The sequence below is a fragment of the Bombina bombina genome, chromosome 3 (assembly GCF_027579735.1).
Source record: "Bombina bombina isolate aBomBom1 chromosome 3, aBomBom1.pri, whole genome shotgun sequence".
In the NCBI taxonomy this organism is placed as follows: domain Eukaryota; kingdom Metazoa; phylum Chordata; class Amphibia; order Anura; family Bombinatoridae; genus Bombina; species Bombina bombina.
The window spans coordinates 1,132,592,811-1,132,599,393 of NC_069501.1; positions in this window are offsets into that span (position 1 = coordinate 1,132,592,811).

Sequence of the window (6,583 nt, forward strand, 5' to 3'; positions counted from 1 at the left end):
TTATGAGGTTCTAAGAAGTAACCCGGTGGGAGGCTACAAGAAAGAATTGGAGAGGATCTTGGGTGAGGCGAATAATAATGAGTTTCTTAACCATAAAGAATACAGGTATATAAGCGTGGAGTATCCAATCACTCCCGTATTCTACTACCTCCCTAAGATTCATAAGACACTCCACAACCCCCCAGGAAGACCAATCATATCCATGATTGGGTCTCTATCTAGCAATTTTTCCGAATATCTAGACAAGAACCTCCAAAAATACGTGACACAACTACCATCCTATATTCGAGATTCCACCCAGGTATTAAATATCCTGGAGAATACAGAATGGGCAGAAGGTTACCTACTTGTCACATGTGATGTGACCTCCCTGTACACCAGCATACCACATGAGGGGGGTCGGGAGGCTGTGGAGTATTTTCTAGATAAAGACCAAACAGTGCCAGAACTCCAGAAGAAATTCATTCTAGAGGGAATCAGTTACATTCTGACACACAATTATTTCCATCATGATGGGAAGTTTTATAGACAACTGTGTGGAACAGCTATGGGGACCAGGTTCGCGCCGAGCTATGCAAACCTCTATATGGGCAAATAGGAGCTCATATTTTGGGAATCCTGCCCAGCCGGCGCGGACCTGGTCTCATATCACAGATATATAGATGACATACTCATGATATGGAAAGGTTCCAAAGAGGACTTAGAACATACTTTATGTGTCATGAATAGTAACTAGTGATGTCGCAAACTTAAAAATTTCGGTTCGCGAACGGCGGACTCGAACGTCCGGTATTGTTTGCAAACCCGCAAACCGCCATTGACTTCAATAGGCAGGCGAACTTTAAAACCTACAAGGGCTCTTTCTGGCCACAATAGTGATGGAAAAGTTGTTTCAAGGGGACTAACACTGGGACTGTGGCATGCTGGAGGGGGATCCCTGGCAAAACTCCCATGGAAAATTACATAGTTGATGCAGAGTCTGCTTTTAACCCATAAAGGGCCTAAATCACCTAACATCCCTAAATTGTTTGCAATAACGTGCTTTAAAACATCAGTTATGATGTCGTATCTATCAGGTAGTGTAAGGGTTACGGCCGCTTCACAGTGACAGAGCAAACTCCAAGTGTAACGCACCGCAAACAACCGCAAACAGTCCATTTGCACAACCACGAGATAGATTTGATAGATAGATACATAGATTACATAGCTCGATCGATGCAATATACATATGATCGATACAAATTACATAGATCAATAGATGCAATAAACATTTGATAGATACGAATTACATAGATCAATAGATGCAATATCCATTTGATAGATACGAATGTTATCGATCCAAAGATGCAATATACATTTGATATATACAAATTACATCAACCAAAATATGTAATATACATTTTATTGATCCGAATTACATCGATCAATAGATGCAATCTACATTTGATAGATACGTTTGATAGTTCGATCGATTTGATTTGATAAATAAATAGATTTGAAATATATATAATTTCCCTGACAGAGTATAACAATAAGACATGCGGTCTGTGACCCGTGGTGTGTTAAGTAGTACTATTCTTAGCAGTTTACTACAACCTGTTACTCCCTCTATCGGGGGGGGGGTCTATATGGCCTTCATTTTTGGAACCGGGAGATGGAAGAAGATGATTGGTCTGTCCTCCTACTTCAAATTTGTCAAAAACACAAGTAGCTGTCTCAAAACAGTCCGGACACAAGATACATAGATAGATAGTTAGATAGAATCGATAGAAGAGAAATAGATAGATTTGTTAGTTATATAATTACCGTGACAAAGTATAATAATTAAACATGCGGTCTTGGACCCATGGTAACTAGGTTGTGTTAAGTAGTACTATTCTTAGCACTTTCAGCCCTGTAACTCCTCCTATTGGTGGAGGTCTATATGGCGTGTATGATTACCCTGACAAAGTATAACAACAAGACATGCGGTCTGGGACCCATGGTAATTCGGTTGTGCTAAGTAAAAATTTTCTTAGCACTTTAATCCCTCTTACTCCGCCTTTCGGTGGAGTTCTATATGGCCTGCATGATTACCCTGACAAAGTATAACAACAAAACATCTGGTCTGGGACCCATGGTAACTAGGTTGTGTTAAGTAGTACTATTCTTAGAACTGTAATCCCTGTTACTCCCCCTATCAAGGGAGGTCTATATGGCCTGCATGATTACCCTGACAAAGTATAAGAAGAAAACATGCGGTCATGGACCCATGGTAACTAGGTTGTGTTAAGTAGTACTTTTCTTAGCACTTTCAGCCCTGTAACTCCCCCTATCATGGGAGGTCTATATGGCCTGCATGATTACCCTGACAAAGTATAACAACAAGACATGCGGTGTTGGACCCATGGTACCTAGCTTGTGTTAATTAGTACTTTTCTTAGCACTTTAATCCCTGTTACCCCCCCTGTTGGGGAGGTCTATATGGCCTGCCTGATTACCCTGACAAAATATAATAATAATACATGCGTTCTGGGACCCATGGTAACTAGGTTGTGTTTTAAGTAGTACTATTCTTAGCACTTTAATCTCTGTAACTCCCCCTATCGGTGGAGGTCTATATGGCCTGCATGATTACCCATACAAAATATAATAATAAGACATCTGCTCTGGTTCTGGGACCCATGGTAACATTGTGTTAAGTAGTACTGTTCTTAGCATTTTAATACCTGTTACTCACCCTATCGGGGGAGGTCTATATGGCCTGCATGATTACCCTAACAAAATATAATAACAAGACATGCGTTCTGGGACCCATGGTAACTATGTTGTGTTAAGCAGTACTGTCCTTAGCATTTTAATACCTGTTACTCACCCTATCGGGGGAGGTCTATATGGCCTGCATGATTACCCTTACAAAATATAATAACAAGACATGCGGTCTGGGACCCATAGTAACTAGGTTGTGTTAAGTAGTACTCTTCTTAGCATTTTAATACCTGTTACTCACCCTATCGGGGGAGGTCTATATGGCCTGCATGATTACCCTAACAAAATATAATAATAAGACATATGCTCTGGGACCCATGGTAAGTTTGTGTTAAGTAGTTTCAAAACCTGTTACTCACCCTATCGGGGGAAGTCTATATGGCCTGCATGATTACCCTTACAAAATATAATAATAAAACATATGCTCTGGGACCCATGGTAACTAGGTTGTGTTAATTAGTACTGTTGTTATTAGTTTAATACCTGTTACAACACCGAATGGTGGGAGGTCTTTATGGCCTGCATGATTAGCCGCACCCAACCCAAAAAAAAGCCATGCGGTCTTGGACTAAGACCCATGGCTAACTCGGTTGTTTAAAAAGTAGTACTATTCTTAGCACTTTCATCCCTGTTACTTCCAGGCTGTCATGATCCTCCTATTCCACCTTACATATGTCAAGTATCTATCACATACTACCTTTTCATCTAGTTAGCATCCTACCTGAGCTCCATATAAACCTCCTACCTCCCAGAGTCCTTTGCTGGTTTATTGAAGTGTAATAGCTACAGTTCCAGTCCTTAACCATACTACAGCTTGACAGGGTCTAATCTATTTGTTTATACCCTATATCCATCAGCAAACTCCTACCTTACTCGGAGCTGTCACTACATCTCCGCAACAGAATGTCTGACAGCACCTCCCCATCCAGCGCATAGCTTGTGAGTAACTCCTAACAACCGGGCGTGACACGCCACACACAGCAAACAGGAAGCGCAAGACCGGAGCGTGCACACGGCGCACTAAGATCACAAGGACCGGATCTCTGTGTGCAGCGCTCACCGCACTCGCACCAGCTGCTGCCCGCTTACAGGGGAACCTCCGTTCAGCCACTACTAGACAGGTGTCGTATACCTTGTAAGACAAATACTGTGCTGCTCTTTGAAAACATTGCCTTTACATGCTGCTTGTGCGAGTGTCATAAAGTGAATTGTTACATGTATTCAGGGGAGTTGCTTAAGTAAGATCATTTGCATATATCTGTGACTTTTCACTACTAACCTGCATCCTCATTTGTAATTAACCTCTGCATTACTGGTTTACCCTGCATAAACTTAATCACCAGAACCTGCCAATCTTAACTCCCACTAATAGACCCTCCAGTTATTGGGTATTAGTTTATTGGCAATATCAATCACAAGAGTTATACAGTGCACTAAAAGATAATATTGTACTGTCATCTTCTATTTGTAACACAACCTCAATTTCATTCAACCTATACTGGTAATTCCAGACAAAAGGGGTCGCTGATTGTTACATAATAAACCAGCCATTTAAAAGTAGTTATGGAGCCCTCTGACATTGCTCCCCAGCTACATAGCCTAAATCAAAGGCTGGATAACCTGACCCAAGCTTTCAGGGACTTGCAGGTGTCAAACCAAAGCCTTAAAGCCTGCTTAAGGGAAGTATTATCCAATAGAAACTCTGGGAATGATCATCAGGCTGAACCCCAGGTTTCATACCCTGAGAAGTTCTCAGGGGACCGCTCCACTTATCGTCAATTTCGCAATGCATGTTTACTGCTATTTGATTTACGCCCTAGGACTTACCCCACTGACAGGGCCAAAGTACTGACCATTCTATCATACCTTAGGGGAGAGCCTAGGGTCTGGGCTGACTCATTTTATGAGTCACAAGACCCAATACTAAATTCCCTGGATTCCTTCCTTAAAGCCCTCTCATCTCTTTATGACGATCCCTATCGCCAGATTACAGCTGAGGGCAAACTCAGGGGTTTAAAACTGCTCAAAGCCCCAGTTGAAGAGTATATCACACGCTTTAGGATATGGGCCAGAGATTCCCTCTGGAATGAGGTTTCACTGAAAAACCAATATCGTATTGGTCTATCCGAAGAGATTAAGGATGAGCTCGCCAGAGTCGGTGTTCAGACCGCTTGGAAGAATTGTACATCCTTACCACTACTATTGACCGCAGACTTAGGGAGAGGAGGCAAGAAAAAAACCCCTCTAACCCTCCTCTGCGCAGGACTTTACAGACACCACCTACATCCACTTTATCAACAGAGCAACCAATGGACATTAGTTTCCTACGTGGACCCCTCACTCCACAGGAAAAATTGAGACGCCGATCACTGAATTTGTGCATGTACTGTGCATCAGCAGACCATGTTGTTAAGGAATGTCCACTACTGCTTAAACCGAAGTTAGGTAAAATACACCCTCTTAACCATTGTCTAAATACAAGACAGATTGCCACTGCCTACCTTACTTTACCCTTATCCTTACAGTGGGAACGACACAGGATAAAATGTGAAGCCATCATAGACACCGGATCATGTGCCAACTTTATTGATTTAAGTTTAGTCACTATTAATAAAATACCATTTTCTTTCAAAAGCACACCACTGCCTCTCAAAGTTATTGACGGTTCACACCTACCATCTGGTCCAGTCTTACAACAAACTATTCCCTTACTTGTTACTACTGCTTCTGGTCACTCTGAGACCATCACCTTTGAAATCATATCATCCCCTCTCTATCCTATTGTTCTGGGAATTACCTGGTTACAGTTACACCAACCCCTGGTGCATTGGGACACATTAACTCTATCCTTTCCCTCCTCTTACTGCTCCAAAACCTGCTTTCCAACTGCTCATTTACTTTCTACCTCTGCTTCTTCAATTCCTCCTCAGTATTCAGATTTCTCTGATGTCTTTGATCAGAAAGAGGCAGAGTCATTACCGCCGCACAGGTCCTATGATTGCCCTATTGACCTCCTACCCGGTGCCACCATTCCCTACGGGCATATTTATCCCCTTTCCAGACCTGAGTTACAGCATTTAAAAACATACATAACTGACAATTTAAAAAAAGGTTTCATCTGTCCTTCCACTTCCCCTGCCGGAGCCGGCATCTTTTTTGTAAAGAACAAGGACGGGTACCTTCGCCCTATTATAGATTATCGTGAATTAAATAAACGCACGGTAAAGAACAGGTACCCGCTACCTCTAATCCCAGAATTGGTTGAGAGGTTGAGTGGCGCTACTATATTTACCAAACTAGATCTTAGGGGCGCTTACAACCTTGTTAGAATAAGGTCCGGGGACGAGTGGCTAACAGCATTTAGGACTAGGTATGGTCTTTTTGAGTATACTGTTATGCCATTCGGTCTGTGCAACGCCCCGGCAACATTCCAGAATTTTATCAACGATATCTTTAGGGACATTCTAGACACTTTCCTGGTGGTCTATCTTGACGATATTCTAATCTACTCTTCTTCCTTTTCAGAACATATCATACATGTCAGGCAAGTGCTGTCAAGGTTGAGGTCACATAGTCTTTATGTAAAATTAGAGATTGAGGTCACATAGTCTTTATGTAAAATTAGAGAAATGTCTTTTCCATGTTACAGAGATATCATTCCTTGGCTATTGTATCAGTCAAAGTACGATTATGATGGAAGACAATAAAATCAAGGCCATCACTTCATGGCCTACACCAACCACCATCAAAGAAGTACAACGCTTCTTAGGTTTTGCAAACTTTTACAGGCGGTTTATCCAAAACTTTGCAGCTATCACTAAACCGCTAACAAATC